Here is a 19,738-nt window from a genome sequence, read left to right as displayed (position 1 = left end):
CAAGGTCACACGGTCAGTAAATGGTGAAGGGAGGATTGGAGCACATCTTTCTTTAGAGCCCCCATCCTTAGCCATCAATGTCTGCTTTTCAGAACGGGGTGGGGGGACGTATCCGGGGACCAAGAAAAGCAGTGAAACACCTGAGTCAGACAGGACATCATTCACTTGAATTCTTTAATGTGGTGGACGGTCTAAGAGTCATGAATGACTAGCTCCCTACAGTGCCTACAGCTTGCCAGACCCTGCAGGGTGGGGGAGCCCCACGGCACATTTAGGCCCGATGATTCCGTCTTGTTTATCGCAAGTGACCTTGAATTACCTAAAACCCAGGGAAATGTGTTCTTAATTTGCCCTTTTAACAATGCCGATTTCCCCCGCTCTGGTTCAGATTTAAATAGCCCTTCCTTCTGTGTTGTCACACGCTTAAAAAGCAGCATCATAAAAAATCCCAACCCTAAAGTCTTTGTAATTACGGGGTAGGGTGGAGAGGGAGGGGCACTGAATAGGAAATAATGCGATCGGCAGGGCATTCTAAGCTGTGCTGGTTTTACATTCGGTAGCAGGGTTGAAGGCTTAGTGCCTGTTTCTGGAGAAGTTACAGAGCAAAACAGCCCCTGCTTCAGCCAAGAGGTTTGGCCGTTGAATGGCCTCCTCCCTTTAATCTGGGGCACCTGAGGCTCCCATTCTGTGGTGTGATAGGCTGGCTGGGCTCTCCTGGCCTCTTGTTCCGCCTGGCCCGAGAGAAACTCGGGGCTCCTGAGGTGGTTTGGGTTCTTGGGCAGCTGTTGTCAATGTCGGCCTTTGATGTCCGCCAGCGTTTGGAGCAGAGGCCCGGAAGTGCTCGCTGGTCGCTGGGAACTGGATTGCTCTTCCCCCTCCTCTGTCTGACGGTGGGGGTGGGAAGTACAGCAAGCTTCCGGGAACAAGTAGAGATTTTATTTTTTTATTTTTTATTTGAAGTTTATTTAAAAAAAAAAATTTTTTTTTTTAATATTTTTTTTTTCAACGTTTATTTATTTTTGGGACAGAGAGAGACAGAGCATGAATGGGGGAGGGGCAGAGAGAGAGGGAGACACAGAATCGGAAACAGGCTCCAGGCTCTGAGCCATCAGCTCAGAGCCTGATGCGGGGCTCGAACTCACGGACCGCGAGATCGTGTCCAATGCGTAACTGACTGAACCACCCAGGCACTCCTAGAGATTTTTTTTTTTTTTTTTTTTAAGGCCCTTTAAACAAAGACTTGAAATTTGAGAGTGAACTTGCCACGGGGTTTTGGGCAGCGAGTGTATGGGATTATCCCTGCCGAGGCAGGCGTGTGCCGAGAGGAGATGTAGGACATGCCTTTTGCCTGGCCAGCCAAGCAGGTGTGCACCGTGGGTCCAACGGGAGGAAGGGAAGGTGGGCAGGTGACAGCAGGTGGCAGTAATTTGGAAGCCCCGCCTCTGAGTGAGGTTAAGGAGAAGGCGTCTATCAGGTGTTAAAGCAGGTGAAAAGGTTGGATGTCATGTGCCTGGGGTCACGTGCCTGGTCAGTGCCTTAATTGGACCCGGGTTCATCGCCAGTTCAGCCTGCCGTGACTCCACAGGGTTAATGTTTTCTTCCAGACCAGTCAGGGGACATGGATTCCAAAGACGTGAATGAACAGGTCTTTTAATTTACATTTAAAAGCAGTAAAGAGCAGGAAGGAGATTATCAGCATTTGTGTTATTTAAAAACCTCGGAGCTAAAACAGCTCTCTGCAGGAGCTGCTTTCTGATAAATGGGTTGGCAGCCCCCTGTGTCTTGATAAGCGGATAATGGAGGCTCCTTCCCCAAGAGCACCATTGGACGGTGTCCCTTCCAAGTCCTCCAGGAAGCCGATTTTGGACCCTGGCCTCTGACTCAATGTAGCCTGCTGGGTGGCTCCCTGTGCCTGGGAGGTGGCCCTGGCAGTGTCCCTTGGCCCAGCCCATGAGCAGGTGCCTCAGGTGATACAGCTTTGACGCTGCAGCCTGCGAGACACTGGGAAGGGGCTCTCTGGTAACACAGATCCCAGGTGGGTACAGCCAGTGAGGACGGTGATGAGGCAGGGAGTGAAGTGAGGGAGGGCTTCCTGGGGGTGGAGGCCTCGGGCGTGCAGACCGGGTGTGAGTTTTGCTCAGAGCAGGAGGCCGGGGTGGTTTTCTGGCCGTCACCTTTATCTGTTGGGCGGGGGAAGCAGCTGGAAAAGCTGAGCTCGGTTTTGGAGAAGGTGTCTGTGGGGAGCTTGGTCTCAGCAGGGCAGGAGCTTGGAGGTGTTTGAGAATGAGAGGCTTAGAGGCAGAGGGGCTGGGGGGATGTATCTCATGCCCTTGGCCTCATCCAGTGTCTTGGCAGAAAAGTAGTGTGTGCGTTTGTCCCCGTGTGGCTGTATGTGCCGGTGTTTGTGTCTGTGCTAACCCAAGAGGAGACCAAAGGCCCCCTCAGCACAGGGGGGTGAGGCGCAGAGCACAGCCTGAGCCTGAGCTCGAGGGCAGGGTCGCGGCATCTGCCTGGATGATGACTTAGGCCTGTTTCCTGTATCTCCCTGGGACACAGCCCCCTCATCTGGCCCCAGGGGTAATGAGAGAGGCTTGGTGATCATTTCTCATACCCCCTCCAGCTCTGAAATTCTCTGAACGATTCTCTCTCTGAACGACAGTAAGACTATCTACCAGGTAACACCTGACTGCTAAGTGCGTATTTTTAATCGCTGCAATTTCAGAACGCCAGAGCTGGTTCTCACAAGGAGGTTCATTGCCTTGTCCATCCTGCAGTCCCCACAGAACCAGAGTTGATGGTGGGTCTGTAGTGAGTCCCCTATCAGGCACAGACATTCTCTTCAAAGCCTAAAATGGTGCTTTTTGTTTTGTTTTCGGGGAGATTGTATTTGCCTGTTAACGGTTTGTAAAATTTTGTTTCCCATTGTTGCTCCTGGGAGCCCAGAGGGAACAGTTTGGAAAATGCATCCTTTTTGGGGATGGGATACTACTGCCTGTAAGCCTGATTTATGGCTGGGTCTTATGTGAACAGATAGTAAATGTTTCTGGAACCTTCTGGGCCCTGCCCACCGCCCCATGAGGACTGCCAGCCTTTGGCTTGTTGGGACCTCATGGGGCCAGTGGTCAGGCTTGACATTTTGAATCTACTTTGGCCACGCTCCAAGGATAGGCCTGTCTCTCCTTCAACCACAGTGTGAACAGGTCTTATCCTGGGTAAGAGATTGAGGCCCACAGATGGTGGTTAATGTTGGCCTGAGGGGACGTCTTGCCTCCAACCACCCAAATGTGACCAGAAAGAGACAGCCTTGCTGCCTCTTTTGTTTGTCTCCAATTATGCTTAATAAGATGGATGGAAGGAGAAGGGTGTATATGAGAAATCCTTCTAGTTAATGAAATCCCAATTTCCCTTAAAATTAGAAACCCCAAAACCTGTGAGTTGAATAGAAAAACCCACATAATTTGCTGCCCTCTTTTCTCTGTTTTGTCCAGCCTGTGGCTGATTCTAAGTCTTTGAAATCTGTTACAGCCAGATTTCCTGGTCGTCCTTCCTCGCGCCCCTGGACCAGAGGGAGGCCCTGGTGTGCCGCTGGCATGGTTGACAGGGCCCGAAAGAATCCAGATCGAAACTTCCCGGGTGCCGTGGTAACCAGCACAAGAGGCCTGGGGTCCTCAAGTTAATGATTAAGTCCTTCATGCTTTTGAGATGAATTCGTGGCCCTCAGGATTCCCAACCCCCAGCCAAATGTGGGTGCCTTTTCCTCATGTTAGTCTTTCTAACGGAGTGAGGATGAAAAATACCTTGGAGGGGCTAGCAGGGTGGAGGTCGGGAACGTGGCTGTAGGGCGAGTGAATTTGCCGGAGCCACGGCCAGGCCACGTCATCTTCTCGAGGTGAAGGTGGGAACACGCAGGGTGAGGATGCCTGAGTCCCCCGTGGCCCTCCCAGACCTACCCTGCAAGTTCTTCCGTTCAGATCATTTTAAAAGTCCGTATTTGTTTTCATTGTTCTGTAAACAGGAAGCATTAGGTCCTCACGGTTCAGGTATTTTCAAGGGGGGTTAGCAGTAAGTGGTCTTTTCCTCCCTCCCCCTTGGGAGAAGGGGCTGCGGGGCTGCTCACTGAGGTCAGCGGGTGGACAGATGTTTGGTCTGCTCTCAGTCGCACCTTTGGTTTTACATGGGGGACAGCGGCCACGCATCCGGGCTTGTTGTGTGCATTCTCCATGGTCCCACCCCACCCCTTGACACCCACCGGAGGGGCCGGCAGGCTCTGAATCTGGGGTAGGTTGAGTAACCTGCACAGGGGTGGGCGGTGGGCTGCTGTTGCCGTGGGTGGGATTTGTCCCCTTTCCATCATGGGATGAGCAATCCCAGCATCTTTCACTTCTTGGTATTGCTGTCCTTTCTAGAAAACTCGGCCGGGGACAAAATGCAGGCAGGGCGGGCACCCCAGACAATTTTAGGTGAATGCCCAGATGTGGTGTTACTTACCTGAAGTCCCATGAGAAGCCATCTCTCTCCAGCCCCCTGCCAGCCCTTCTGTGGCCTTGAGGAGAAGGTCTGAGGGCCATCTCCCTTTAAAAAAAAAAAAAAAAAAAAAAAAAAAAAAAAAGCAAGGAGCGCAGAACCAGGAGGAAATGGGCTTCAGGATCCAGGCTTCTGCAGGGAACGGGGTCGGCCGATTTCATAACATTGTTTTGTTTCAGTTATACTTGTTTTTGTGGAAATCTTCTCTGGCCACAGATAAATGTCCCCTTTCCAGCAATGATGTTACTTTTTTAAAAAGTGAGTAGATTTAAGAAAAAGCAATAAATAATAGCCCTGGTGACCTACGCCCAAAGTGAACCATCACCATTCGTGACACTGCTTGGCCACAGGAACATGCATGCCACAAGGAAGCTCAGCAAGCGACCCAGCGAGAGTTACATCGTCCTGGGAAGTCTGGGAAGGTCGGTGCATGTGCGCGCGCGCAAGAGACTGTCAGGGCCGTAGTTTCCTTCCCGGATGGGCAGACACGCTTGAACAGGTTTTGCTGCAAAGATCGGGAGAGTGTGTACATATGGTCATGTGTACGTGTGGGTACTTGTGCACGTGCACACGTGTGGTATGAACGTGCACGCATGCACTTGCTTGCAAGTGTGTGCGCGTGTGTGTTTTTGTTTTTGTTTTTTTTTTCCCCCTTCAGCAAAAGTGGTGCTTTGCCCATAGCGTTACCTCCTGACTGACTGGCTCTACTTCTCCCTAGCTTGCTGTGATGATTCTGTTGAGGTGTTTTGTTTTTTTTTTTGTTTAAAAAAAAAATTTTTTTTTAAGGTTTATTTATTTTTAAAAGACAGAGACAGACAGAGCATGAATGGGGGAAGGGCAGAGAGAGAGGGAGACACAGAATCTGAAGCAGGCTCCAGGCTCTGAGCTGTCTGCACAGAGCCTGATGTGGGGCTCCAACCCACAAACTGTGAGATCGTGACCTGAGCTGAAGTTGGACGCTTAACCGACTGAGCCACCCAGAGGACCCAGCCATATCTCTTTCTTAGACTGTGTCTGATGTCCTGTTTTCCAGACAGTCTGGTGGCTCTCAAATTTGAGTCGTTCCCAGAATTGCCTGGGGACCTTCCTGGGGGACAGAGGCTTGGGACGTGCCCTACGCCATCCAGCAGGGCCTCTGTGTGCCCCAGGTGATCCCGATACACAGCAGTGAGCTCGTGGGTTAGGCTGTGGGTCCCAGCTCTGGCTGCCCGTGAGAACCACCCGGAGAGAGAGCAGTGGAGGATTTTGAGGCCCGAACCCCACCCCGGAGAAGCCAGCCCCGCTAGGATCTGTGGGGTGGGGCCTGGCACTGGTACTTAAAAACTGTCAGGTGATTCGTTGTGCGGGCAGGTGGAGACCCCTTGGCCTTGATAGAGGCTCCTGGAGAATCGACTCACACCTGGGAGTGCTCACCATGAAGCAGAGGGACCCATGAGGTGTTTAAAAAAACTAGTGTGTAAAAAAAAAAAAAAAAAAAGGTGGGGGGGCGCCTGGGTGGCTCAGTTGGTTAAGCGGCCGACTTCGGCTCAGGTCATGATCTCGCGGTCTGCGAGTTCGAGCTCTGCATCGGGCTCTGTGCTGACAGCTCAGAGCCTGGAGCCTGTTTCAGATTCTGTGTCTCCTCTCTGTCCCTCCCCTACTCATGCTCTGTCTCTCTCTGTCTCAAAAATAAATAAAGGTTAAAAAAATTAAAAAAAAAAAAAAACTAGTGTGGCTTCAGAGGAAACCTTAGGTCCGAGTTCAGGTTCTGGAGGACTTCCGTGGGAAAATGGAGACAGGCAAGTAGCCCAGGGTGAGAGGGGCGCTGACCCATTAGACCAGGGTCAGGAGGGTTAACAGCTTGCAGGAATGCTAAGGTCATCAAAATGGCTCTTGCAGATTTGTTGGGAGGGAGAATAAGGTCTCAGTAAGCCCGCAGCCCACCCAGGGCAGTGCGAGGGGAACCCCCGGCAGGAGGACAGAAGTGAGGGGCAGCTATGGGACTGCTCTGTTCTCTTTTAGGCCCCTGGGCAGCAGGGTAAGCAGACCAGGAGGAGGGAACCGAGACAGAGATAGCTGGGGGGGCGCCCTACCTTCTCAGTGAGGCCTCCTTGTCTCACCCACGGGAGGGATTTTCTGGGCATGTGGGAACGTGGCCATTCCATCGTTAACCGATCAGGTCATGGAGCTACGAAGGGAGAGCCAGTCTCCTGGACACGGGAGGGCTGCAGAAGTTGTCCCAGCTTTTAAGAAGTTAGAAGTGAAACCTTAGTCTGGTGAGCTGGGACTCCATCTCTAAGAAGCTCCCAGAAAGTGTTACAGAGCAGGTGTGGGTTCAGTCTGGGCCAGGGTGATGACCACTTTCTTTTCTTAGAACAAAGCATGTTAGGGTAACCTTTCCTATTGTGGTAGGTAGCCACACCGCCAGATTGGGGAGTGCCTCAGGCCTCCCAGCAAAGTATTTGGCAAGAGCCCTTGTGACATCGTCTTCGTGCCCCCTGCCCCAGAGCGAAGCCAGATCTGGCTCAGGTGGGCACTTGGCAATGCACCTGTGAAAATCCTCAGGCAAAGATTCAGAAATGGGGACTGGGTGGGATACAGCTGTGTGGCTTTGGAGCAAATTCATCAGCTCCCCCACCAAAGCAGAGGGGCCCCTGAAATTTGATGTAGAAGGGGTCTGGGGAGACTTTCTGCTTGGAAGGGGGGCAAAGGGGATGTGACAGTGTGGTGAGCAGACAGTTTGTCGAAGTTACCTGTTGTTTGAGGGGAGCCCGGGAGGACTGGCAGAGATCAGAGAGGGGCCGAAGCCGTCTGCCATGTCTGTACCCCCTCTACCCTCCCCTCCACAGTGTGGATGTATGTCCGTCTACAGAAAGGCATGTTTGGCCTTTCCCCATTCTGTATCCCCGCAGCACGTGCTTCCAAAAGCCCAAGGCTGGGAAGATTGGGCCAGGATGGGCAACGTCTGAGCTTCTAGAGTATAGGGTCTCTGGGCTGACCTGCATAGGCAATTTCCCGTAACCACATAAGCAAAGCTGTGCACCTGGTCAGAAGGCTCCCAGAAGGGACACTCTTGAAGCTTGCCCTGTAGCATTAGAGTTAGAAGTGGCCATGGTGATCTTAGGTGATGGAGAGCTGAGGCTGGACAGGTGCAGTGACATTCCCAAGGCCACCCAGCCAGTAAGTGGCGGCTATGAAAGTATACATGGAACAGTCTAGGTTTGACAGTGTGGAAAGGACTCTGACTTCACCCACACTGGTGCTCCAAAGAGGAGGTGTGCCTGGCAGCAAAGTGGAGGTTTGGTGTTCCATCCCCCTGGACCTCACCTGGATGTTCATGTTCTCGGTACCACGTTTCATTTTTAACTTAGTTAAATTAGAAGCCTTTGTTCTAAAAGTACTATTGCAACACCTGAAAGTTTAGGGAAAATTGGGGGTTGCATTCTAGAAGGATGTTGACCAACTTGCGATTAGGGTACAGAGAAGCAGAAAGGGGAGCCTGTAGAGGGCAGATGGTGATCTCCACCTGAAGGGATCTGGAGGCCTTGGGGGGGGGGGAGGGCAAGGAGGCCTGCCTGGGTCTGACCCCGCCAGGTCTGGCACCAGCCCCTTCATGAGTGTTAACTCTGAATCCTTGGCACAGCCTTACCAGGAGATCACACTTGGGCAAAACTCCAGGATGCAGAGTTCAGACCAAAGGCTGTGCAAGTCTATAATAATAATTGCTGATGCTTATTTAAAAAAAAATTTTTTTTTTTTTGTAGTTTATTTATCTTTTTTGAGAGAGCGAATGAGCGAGCAGGGGAGGGTCAGAGAGAGAATCCCAAGCAGGCTCTGCACTGTCAGCACAGACCCGATTTGGGCCTCAAACTCATGAACCTTGAGATCATGACCTGAGACGAAATGAAGAATTGGACACTTAACCGGCTGAGCCCCCCAGGCACCCCTAAATGCTGGCGTTTATTGAGCCCTTCCTTATGTTATCTCATTGAATCCTCCTGGCAGCTCCACAAGGCAGCATTTAGGTTTGCCCTGGTCGCTTTGGAGACAGGACATTGACCAAGGCTATAAATTGTCGTCGTCATCCTCATCATTGGGATTTATCATAATTTTCATCACAGCGATCACCGAGCACTTCCTGTATGCCAGCCACTGCTAAGTACTTTGCGTGCATTGCCATTAATCCCTCATAATAACCTTATGGAGATTCGGGGATTATTTTCCTTATTTAGAGGTGGAGGAACTGAAGATCAGCCAGGCCACTGTGGCCTATGCGTGCAAATTTTTTTTTAAGTTTTTATTTTAATTCCAGTTAACATACAGTGTTATATTAGTTTCAGGTATACAATATAGTGATTCAACACTTCATACATCACTCAGTGCTCATCACAAGTGCACTCCTTAATCCCTATCCCCTATTTCATCCATCCCCCCCCCACGTACCTCCCCTCTGGCAACCATCAGTTTGTTCTCTAGAGTTAAGCGTCCGTTTCTTGGTTGGCTTCTCTCTCTCTTTTTTGCCCCCCCTTGGCTCATTGGTTTTGTTTCTTAAATTCCACATATGAGTGAAATCATATGGTGTTTGTCTTCCTCTAACTGACTCTGCTTAACATTACACTCCCTAGCTCCCATGTCATTGCAAATGGCAAGATTTCATTCTTTTTTAATGGCTGAATGATATTCCATTGTGTATATACCACACGCTCTTTATCCGTTCATCAGTTGATGGATACTTGGACTACTTCCATAGTTTGGCTCTTGTAGATAATGTTCCTATAAACATAGGGTGCATATATCCCTTTGAATTAGTGTTTTTGTATTCTTTAGGTAAATACCTGGTAGTGTGATTGCTGGATCGTAGGATAGTTTTTTGTTTTTTTTTTTTTAGTTTTTGAGAGAGCGTGCACGCGTGTGCATGCACACAAGTTGGGGGGGGGGGTGGCTCCGAGAGGAGAGAGAATGAATCCCAAGCAGGTTCTGAGCTGTCAGCCCATTGCGGGGCTCGATCCCACAATCATGACCTGAGCTGAAGTCAAGAGTCCATGCTTAACCAACTGAGCCACCCAGGTGCCCCTAGGATAGTTGTATTTTTAACTTTTTGAGGAACCTCCATACTATCTTCCACAGTGGCACACCAGTTCGCCCTCCCACCAATAGTGCATGAGTGTTCCTTTGTGTCCACGTCCTTGCCAATACCTGCTGTTTCTTGTGTTGATTGTAGTCATTCTTACAGATGTCACTATGCATGAGAATTTCATGCAGATGCGTAAAGGGTGTCTCTGGGGTTGGACTGGTCCAGGGTACCGGCTTTAGTGAGGATGGTGTGGGCTGGATTCCTGCCACCATGCCTGCCTTCTGGCCTGGTACCTTAGGGCGGGGCCCAGACTACACGGCCCTGAAGATGAGCGAGGCTGAGAAGCTTGTCAAAGCCACAGAGCACAGAAATGGCAGAGCCGGAATTCTGAGGCTAGTCTGCCGATTCTGGAGCTGGTGTTGCTAACCAGCACCCAAGTGAGAGAACCATAGGCCCATGGGAGCCTTCCAGTGTGGACTGGACCATCCCAGGGCTGGCCCTGGGAAGGGGTACTGTGAGACGGGCCTCTCTGCGTATTCTGAGAGCCTGTGACCCAACTGAGGCATCTGGGAAAACTTAACCGTCTTAGAATCTGACATTTCTTCTCCGCATTCCTTTCCTTTTCCCTTTGTTCGTTTAAAGTCAGCTGCACCTTCTGCTCCCCTCCCCTGCCCTCCGGCCACGGAGAAAGGGCTACTTGACTCGTGGGGCAGGGGTGTGGATGCTGGAAGGGGTGGCTGGCCTCCAGCCTTGTGAGGCCTCAGCAGATGGTCGTTGTAGCCGGTGGGTGACCACATCGCTGGTCAGGGCCCCTTTCTGGGCAGACGCTCAGTTATCATCCTTCACTTGCCCACACTTGAGCATCAGCACGTTTTACCTCGACAGTCAGCATTATCGTGACCGAGATGTCTGACTTCAGGCCTTGGGAGCTGGAGAGCAAATGGCAAGAATTGTGCAGCAGTCTCCCAACCTTGGACTTGGTTGGGGGCCGGGTGCGGGGGGCAGGGCAGGCAGGGGTGATCTTGGGCTGAGTGAGTGGCCGTGCAGCTGTGTCGGGGAAGAATCTGTGCCTGGCCCTTCCCGTGTCTTCTCTGGGACTGTGGTGCTAGCAGCAGCTCCTGGGGGGACAGTAACACGGCGAGTCCCTTATTACGTGCAAGCACTGTCCCGCCGGCCCACCCTCCCTGTGTGCCAGGCCCTGGGCTGGGTGCTTCATGAGCGTTTGCTGGTTTAATCCTCACAAGGACCGTCGGAGGTGGGGACGATGATTATTCCTGTATCGCACATGAGAAAAGCTGTCTCTCAGGGTGGTTCTGAGCAGGATACCTTGAGGGAGGAGGATGCTATTGTTTTCTGTTTAGGAGAGGTTATGCTTTCCTGGAAGTCTAAAGCAGAGGTTCTCAGCCGGGGGCCATCTTGCCTTCCAGGGGACGTTGGCAATGTTGGCAGATAGTTTTGGTTGCCACAGTTTGGGTTTGCTACTGTCCTCTTGTGGGTAGAGGCCAGGGATGCCACTAAACATCCTGCAACGCACAGGACAGCCCCTCAGACACGAATTATCCAACCCAGATGTCAATCGTGGGAGCCTGGGAAACTGATCTAAAGAGAACAAGAAACAGTATTCAGCCTTTCACCCAGCGTGATATCCTTACCTTCTGCTCAAACCCCGCTGTGGTCACTCGTGCAGTTCACCGTCTACTTCTGGTCCTCCCCCTGAACACGTGGTGGGATTGCACTTGCCGCCTTCCTAGAGCTGGGTGGAGATGTGGCTTGTGTGGGCCACTGACGTGCGAGCAGGAAGCAACGTGACCCACATGGAAACCTTCAAGAGCTCAGGTGCAATTGCCACATTGCTTCCTCCTCACTATGGCAACCGCCAGAGCTCCTGGATGGTGGAGCCAGCCCGTGTCCTGGAGTAAGGAGGCCCGAGGCAGAGCTCCCGGTCAACTCTTGCGCGCACATCGTATGAATGAGCGCTAGCCTGTGTTACTGACACCGCTGAGACTTCAAGGTGGTTTGTTATGGCGTAGCCAATCCGATCCTGACTGGTGTATTCTAAGTAGAACAGAAATAAGCTAGGATTTGGATTGGGCAGGCGGTCTGTGTTTTAGATCCATCTGGATACTGTGGATGAAGGCTCAGGTGTCCAGGATTTGAGGATTATATACTCTGAAGGTACCGTGCTCAACCCACGGGAGGTTTAGGGATGCTGGCAGATGGCTTCATAGGAGAAATGGGAATTCCGAAGATTTGTCAGGCCCATCCAGACCTCTCTGAGGTCGAAAGAGGTTAAGTGACTTACCCAACCGTCTGTGAGTCCCTGTCTGGGATGCTCACCCCACCCAGTGAATGATCTTAAATCAGTTTACTGGTGTGGGAATGCTCCGAGGGCAAAGTCCACCTCTACCTGCCTAGGGCCTCTTGCAGCATCTGGCACGATATTCCTTGTTAAGTGAGTTGGAGGGTGGTGGGGGGACAGGACAGAAAGTGGGCAATGCCAGATGGTGTGCAGCTGGAGGGCTTTGAGGGTTCCGCGGGAAGAGGGGACCTCAGGGCCCGCGGGGACACACAGCCTGCTTTCAGGGGTGGGGCCTGGGCAGGGAGGAAGGAGGGGCTGAGCGTTTCTCCCTTTCTCTGGGTTTCAGTAGTGTGGGAAGCCCCCCATCCCAGGGTCTCCGGGAAGAAGCAGTCCTGTAAGGTGGGGTGCCCTCCTGTAGTTGGCCCCGGAGAGGACCTTTGACCTCCCTGGCCCTGCCCGAGCAGGTACTGCCTGACGTGAACAGCACATGCCCTTGGAGGGGGTGTCGCTGTAGAGGAATTGCTCCAGAGGCTCATAAATTGTGCTCATCTCCCTCAGAGGCTCGGGGAATGATCATTTGGTGCCAGGAGCAGGCCTGTCCTGGCACAGAGCCAGCACCCTTCCCAGCAGCACAGAACGGAGTTAGCTTGACTCACGTTCCCGAGTGTCTCAGTGTTCCCATCGACCAAAGGGGCATAATCGGGAGAGCCTACCCTGCCTGCCTTTCGCCGAAGTAGTCCTATAAAGCCAGGGACAAATGCCCTTACAAGTCAGAAAGGGAGGAATGGCCTGTTCATCCCTTGCCACTCTTTTCACATCTTCAAGGAACTCTTGGCTTGGAGGGGACGGGACGGGAGCCTTGGGACAGCTCAGACGGTACCGCTGAATGGGCCCTGCTGGCTGTGGACAGGGACTGAGCTGGGAACACTCGTCAGTGGGACTGTTTTAAATCCTCAGGTTGCTGGTTAGAGGGGTCTGTTGTCCCCCCTGCAGCCCTGGCCTCCCCATTCTAGATGCTCCTAGCCTCAGAGTTGGTCTTCACCGTGTGGGCTCCACAGTGCACCCCACCTGCCCAGCAAGCCTGCCTTTCCCACAATGCCTGTGGGCCTGCAGGTGCCTGGGTGGGCTTCCTATGGGCTCCCCCCCCCCCCCTTCACACTGCCTTCATTAATCCAGGAGAGATTAGTTCTTAACCCAGGAAGGTGCCAGCGGCCTCCACCTCAGCTGGGTGATTCATTCAGACTCAGGCAGCGGGGCTTTATTGTTAGGAGAGGCGACGTAGAGGCCAAGAGCCCCGCTCTGGAGCCAGACTGCCTGGGTTTGAATCCCAGCCTTGCCATTCCCTACCTGTGTGATCTTGAGCAAGTTATCGATCTGCCTGTGACTCAGTTGCCTCATCAGCAAAGTGTGAAGGATAATAGTACCTACCTGAGTAGGGCAGTTGTGTGTGTGGTACGGGCAAGATGCTTACAACAGTGCCAGTCCTCCGGAAACATGGCCTCTGTTCACGTTTTTATTGCTGTTTCCCTCACTTTGTGCCAGGTAGTGGTGTCACCACCGGGTTGCCATCAGCCATGCCCCTTCCCAGTTCTTTGATGTAAACAGTATGTTCTCATTCTTACCGGGAGCACCGTGCACACATCCATAGTTGAGGTCTCAGCCCCGCCCTGCTGTGGGGGCTATGGGACTCCAGCCCTGGGGTCAGCTTTGTGTATGCTTGGTTTTCTTGGTATTTCTCTCATTTTTTTCTCTTCCCAGAAGATAGCCGCCTTTAAAAAAAAAAAAAAGCATTGCATAAACAGCATAATAAGGTTTAAAAAATTGGCTTACTGCCCCTGACCTAACTTAACCTTTTGTATCTCCCTGTCCTTGTCTGCAGGCAGATAGACATCTAATAATTAAAGAACAAAGTCACATGTTTGGACAATGTTATCTCCCCCACCACCCCAAATAAAACACACCGGAAGGCAATAGACTAGTAGTAAATTTGGGGCCTGGGGTCTGGTAGGCTTTGGCTCAGTGTGGCCTTAGCCCTTGCTGGCTGGGCCATCTTGGGCAAGTTAATTGGACTTTGTGGAATAATACTGTCCTAACTCCTGACTTTGTAATAATAAGATGAGGTAGTATAGGTAAAAATTCTAGCTTAGTGTGGTTGTTTGATAAAGCATACTTTTTATTAGAAAAGCTGTTCATGTACACAGTAGAGGTTTTAGTGGCTGTCTGATATTTGGTTGTATGCATATAGCCAGATTTTTCCAACCTGCATGTGACGTTGGACATTATTCCTTTTTTGATCGTATTTCTGGAAGCAGCAGTCTTAGGGGCTGGCAGCTGGGAGCCCCTGGAGTCAAACTTTACCCTTTGAAGTTGGTAACTTGGTGTTCTTAGGGGTTTGCTCAGCTGAGAGCCTGCCCAGGGAGTCCTGCTGAAGGTCATTTTTTTTTTTTTTTTAATCTGTTCAGTCCCCCCACCCCTGTGTGCCCCCAGGCTGGATTTTTCTCTACTGTGGTCTGGGTGTAGGTTTAACTCCCTGGGGGACGGTGCTTTAGGTCCTACAGGTGGCATGGAAACCCCCCAGCCCTGCCCAGGCCTGAAGACCAAGAAGGGGAAAACTTTTTCAGAGCGGACAAACAGGTATTTCCTGTCAGCCCCCAGCTGGCAGAGGGCTCAGCCCCCTTGGTAATTCAGAAGAGGAGCCCCACCCATGCCACTCCCTACTGGCCCAGGGTCAGAAACTCCCAGAATGTAATGAACGCAGATGTCTGCACTGTCCAATAGAACTTTATGCAATACGGGAAGCGTTCATTCTGCTCTTTCCAATATGGTAGCCATTAGCCACTTCTGGCTGTTGAGCCCCTAAAAACGTGGCTAGTCCATCCGAGGATGTGCTCTCACTATAAAAATGCATGCAGATTTAGGAGACCGCGTGAACCAAAGAATCTAAAAGATCTTATTTCTTTTGAATATCTTGTGTACTTTATACAACACGTTGAAATGATGTTTTTGGATATTGTTAAATAGATATTGCGACTGTTATCTGTTTCTTTTTCTAACGCGGCTATTAGACAATATGAATTTCCACGGGAGCTAACGTTATACTTTTGCTGGACAACACTGTTCTAGGGTGTAGACTGACAGCTGCTGTCCTGCCCCCTGAAGGGCTGACGCCCTGGAGAGGGGAGAGGTGAAACCCACCTGGGCACCCCCAGTCCCTCTGTGTGCCCCAGTGCCGCCTGCTCCCAGACCTGCTGTCTGGGTAAAGAAGGAGCAAGTGCCCTGTTTGGCAGCCACTCTGGTAATATCTCTGGGGTCTTGGGCACAGGAGGTCAGCTCCTTGAGGGAACTTCTCGTGGGGTGGAGTGGCTGGCTTAGGGTGGACTCTGAGGGTGTGGATGTCAAGGGTGTCCTGCTAGACACGATTTCATGAGCTGGAGTCCTGACACAGAGCAGTTAGAATAATGGCTACTATCGATTGGGTGCCTGTGACACCTCAAGCCCTGTGCCGGGCACTGCATCATCCCCCTGAATCTTCCACCTGGTGGGGAGGTTCCATGATGCCCATTTTGCAGATGAGAATCCCAGGGCCTAGGTAGGGCCTAAGTATTGGCCCAAAGTCCCGCTGTTTGGTAAGTGCCAGAACTTATGGTGAAACCTGTCTGACTCAGGCTCTTTGCTCCACACCTCTCCTCTCGAGGCTCAGTCCCTCTTTTCCGTCTGACTCTCAGGGGCCTGATGAAAGCAAGGCGGGCTGGCCTCTTGTGCACAGGAGGCACAGGAGGGGCAGGGGTTGAATGCAAGCTCTAGATCTTTAGGTGCCCATCCTGGAGAGAGAACACGTGCATGTGTCTCCACTGGGCTCTTCTTTCCTGTGTGAACCGAGTTTTGGCCTGAATTTTGAACAGACCCGTCCTAGAACCCAGGTGCCCGGAGGCTGAGTAGCCAGTCCTGACGCCCTAATGGATCCTCTGCAGAGCTGGGGTGGGGGGGGCAGGGAAGTGTGGGTTTCTGTGTTTCTGGCATTTGCGTACTACCCTGCTTCCTAAGTGCCTTTTAGACACTGAATAAATATTGGTTAAAGAGGCCAGAGCCCTCTCGTAGGTGTGTGCTGAGGAGGCCTTGGCTTCAACCCTCTGGGCCAGGGGTGGGGCAGATTTTGCTCACAGGTAGTGGGGGTCACTGTCTAATCCTAGCTTGGGAGCCTGACGTGCAGCCCCCCCCCACTCCCCCCAAGTGTCCAGGGAATTGGGCAATCCCTACCTCCACCCAAATCCACCTGGGCCACTTCCTCCTGCTTGCTCCACCCTGACCTGAGATAACACTGTGGTTTTCTCTTTTTCCATGGACTCCCGTTCCTTCCTCCTGAGGGCTGTGAGCCGAGGCAGAACTGAGCTGGGAGGGGCGCCTGGGTGGCTCAGTCAGTAAGCGCCCGACTTGAGCTCAGGTCATGATCTCCCGGTTCGTGAGTTTGAGACCCGCATCGGGCCCCGTGCTGACAGCTGGGAGCCTGGAGCCTGCTTCCCATTCTGTGTCTCCCTGTCTCTCTGTTCCTCCCCCACTCACACTCTGTCAAAAATAAATAAACATTAAAAAAAAAAAATTAAAGGGGCGCCTGGGTGGCTCGGTCGGTTAAGCGGCCGACTTCGGCTCAGGTCATGATCATGCGGTCAGTGAGTTCAAGCCCCGCGTCAGGCTCTGTGCTGACAGCTCAGAGCCTGGAGCCTGTTTCAGATTCTGTGTCTCCCTCTCTCTGGCCCTCCCCATTCATGCTCTGTCTCTGTCTCAAAAATAAATAAACATTAAAAAAAAAAAATTAAAAAAGAACTGAGCTGGGAAATGCCATTCGTATTGATGACCAGCCGGTGAAGGTGGGAGGGATGGTCCAGGGGTTGTCCTCCACCGCTGCTGTCCTTGGTCTCAGCGACCTCATGGAAGTCACCTTGCCTCCCTCAGCCTCCATTTCCTCATCTGTAAAAGGGGAATGTTGGTCACGGTAAGACACACCTTGAAGAGAGATGTGAGGGTTTAGAACACGTGAGAAGGCTTGGTAAGCACGTAGTGCCACGACGCCTGGTCATTTGTGTAGTTTGATGGATATTCTTCGGACACGAAAGACCTGGAAAGAACACCAGAGCTAGAGAAATCTGAACCCTAACACCGAATAGCTGAGTGGCCTTAGCTTAGGGTCACCTAGCTAACATACCCTCCCAAGCCTCCGTGTCCTGGTCTGTAAAGTGGGGTCGCCGAAGAGGGTTTAAATGAGATGTCGTGTGCCTGGCTTGTGCAGAACAGATGCGTAGTCGCCCCTCTTTTCCCGAATACTCGGGCAAAGAGCTATGGTCTGCTGAGCTGAAGGCTGTCGGGGGAGTGCTTGTCTAGCTCCTTTTGCAAGTGTACAGATACCGCTTCTGGCTTAGTTCTCTGCAGTGGCTGAGTTTGAATCCTCGGGGCGTGCCGCGGCCTCGCAGGGGCCCCTCTGGGCCGGCGTTCTGTCAGTACCGCCAGCTGCTCTGCTCCGGTAACCACGTGGCACGGAGTGCCTTCATGTCGCCCATCCTCACACCTCTCCCTGCAGCCCGGGCTGGACCGCCACTGTCCCATCTTAGAAGACGGGGTCTCAGGAGGCGGGGCGAGCATATCTGTGCACACTTGGAAGAACAATCCAGAAGTTCTAAACGAAACCCTCGTTTTCAGATTCTTGGCCGTTCACTTTGTTAGAAGAAAAGTTCAAAGGGTGGGGTAGAGACTTGTAGTGCACGTTGCTCTTGCAAAGTGGGTGCCTGTGAAGAGGTGGACAGAAAGCCTGTTGTGGGGACGGGTGGCCGGGGCTGGAAACTGGCCTTTGAGAAACCCTTTGGCACCTGCAGGGAGCTGACTGTTGGGTGTTGGCAGCATCACGATCACTTAGAGCCAGGAAGGGTCTCTGCTTTTGTCTCCCTGCCAGTCCAAGTGTTCTGGGGCTTCCGGGGTGGTAAAGCGAGTGTCTGGGAGTGAAGGGGTCTGATGCGCAGGCTGCCTGTGCCCTGCGGGGAAGGAGTTTAACACCCAGAAATGGGCGGGGGCATCAGTGGGCACTTGGGGACTAGAACTCGGAAAGGAAGGACGACAGAGCCTGGATCCGTCAGATTCTACTGGGGATGGGCCTGTGGGCGATTGGGCAGTTCCCTGAAGGACCGTGGCAGAGCGCTGGGGCTGCAGGGATTGGCTGTGGCTTGGTTGAGCATCTCTATGGAGAAAATGTGATTTAAAGGTGTGTGTGTGTGTGTGTGTGTGTGTGTGTGTGTGTGTGTGTGTGTGTGTGTTTTAAATGTTTATTATTTTTGAGAGAGCAAGAACATGAGCAGGGGAGGGGCAGAAGGACAGGGAGAGAGAATCTCAGGCAGGCTCCACACTGTCAGCACAGAGCCCAACACAGGGCTCGATCTCCTGAATCAGGAGATCATGACCTGAGCCAAAACCGAGTCGGACTCTTAACCGACTGAGCCACCCAGGTGCCCCCCAGTTTTTTTTTTTCTTTTAAGTTTATGGATTTTGAGAGAGAGAGAGCCACGAGCAGGGGAGGGGCAGAGAGAGAGAATCCCAAGCAGGCTCTGTTGCTGTCGGTGCAGAGCCCCGACACGGGGCTCCCTGTCATGAACGATGAGATCATGACCTGAGCCAAAACCGAGAGTCAAACACTTAACCGACAGAGCCACTCAGGTGCCCCGAGAATGTGTGATTTAAAGGTGGGCTTGGTCAGCCGTGAAAGCTTAGGGAAGTGGGGGGGCCCTCAGGGAGCATTGGCAGTGCCCTAGGAAGGTTGCCTAGGGGAGAGGGCAGCCCAGCCAATAGACCTCTGTGCGTTCCGTCATTGTGGTTAGCTGCAAGCGTCCAGGTTTTTTTCGTTTTTTTTCTCCATGCTACCAAACCTGGCAGTCTTCAAACTAGGTGTTGGGTATGGACAAACTCGCCAAGCAAACGTCTGCTTCAGTGTAGACCAGCTCACCAGGCGGGAATATACTGATTCACACAGACTTTGCAGGGTAGCAGAACCGGAGACAGCAATTTTTCACCGTAAAAAAAACAAACAAAAACAAGCGGCTTTGCAGAGTCTCTGGCCATGTTGTGTGTGTTCACGTAGCTTGGGCCCATCCTCAGGGCTGGGAGTGGGCTAGACCCTGGACCCGCTGTCTCCTCTTAGGGGTCCTGGCTGTGGACTGCACTCTAGCTTTGGCTCTGATGGCTCAGCAAAACCTCCACCTCCTCCTGCCGTGCTGACTTTTCTAGTGCTTTCTGAGCCTCTCCTGTTTTGGGCCTTTGTCACTTAATCTGTGGAGTAAATGGGTAACGTCCCAAACTGTATGCTTTCTCCACGGAGCTCACGATTCTGGTTTTGGGAGATAGCGGTGAATATACTTGGAGCGTCCAGGGAAGAGTGAAACGCACCACCTCTGCCAGTTTCTGGCTGAACACGAATGTGAGGACCCCTCTTTCTCTGAAGAGAAGGGTGGGAGGTGCCCTGGCTGGGTGGGGGTGGGGCGGTAATATGGTAGCAGGAGGTTCAGGTTCAAATAGGATGAATTGAGTACCCAAGTGGGCTGGGTTTGTTACCCGGACAGCAGTCTTCATCTTGGTTTTTTAAATTTCTATTATTTATTTTTTTTAGAGCGCGCACAAGCTGGGCAGAGGGGCTGAGGGGGAGAGAGAGAATCCCCAGCAGGCCCCGGGCCCAGTGCGGAGCCCGATGTGGGGCTCGGTCCCACAATGCTGGGATCGTGGCCTGAACTGCAATCAAGAGTTGGACTTTTGGGGCGCCTGGGTGGCGCAGTCGGTTAAGCGTCCGACTTCAGCCAGGTCACGATCTCGCGGTCCGTGAGTTCGATCCC

The 19,738-nt window shown here is 52.3% G+C and overlaps 1 protein-coding gene across 9 annotated transcripts in view; it reads left to right on the top strand.

Moving 5' to 3' along the window:
- The window catches only part of KSR1 (kinase suppressor of ras 1), a 163,888-nt gene that overhangs the window by 33,583 nt on the left and 110,567 nt on the right, over positions 1 to 19,738 (top strand). The window contains exon 1 of one of the 9 annotated variants that reach the window (XM_045487993.1): positions 1,917 to 2,035. The exons of the other annotated variants lie outside the window; for them this stretch is intronic. The gene's annotated coding sequence lies outside the window, so the exon portion shown is untranslated. Of the gene's footprint in view, positions 1 to 1,916; positions 2,036 to 19,738 lie in introns of those variants that run through there. 9 annotated transcript variants of the gene reach the window in all.

The sequence above is a fragment of the Leopardus geoffroyi genome, chromosome E1 (genome assembly GCF_018350155.1).
Source record: "Leopardus geoffroyi isolate Oge1 chromosome E1, O.geoffroyi_Oge1_pat1.0, whole genome shotgun sequence".
NCBI classification, from domain to species: Eukaryota; Metazoa; Chordata; class Mammalia; order Carnivora; family Felidae; genus Leopardus; species Leopardus geoffroyi.
This window is presented reverse-complemented; position numbering and strand designations above follow the sequence as displayed.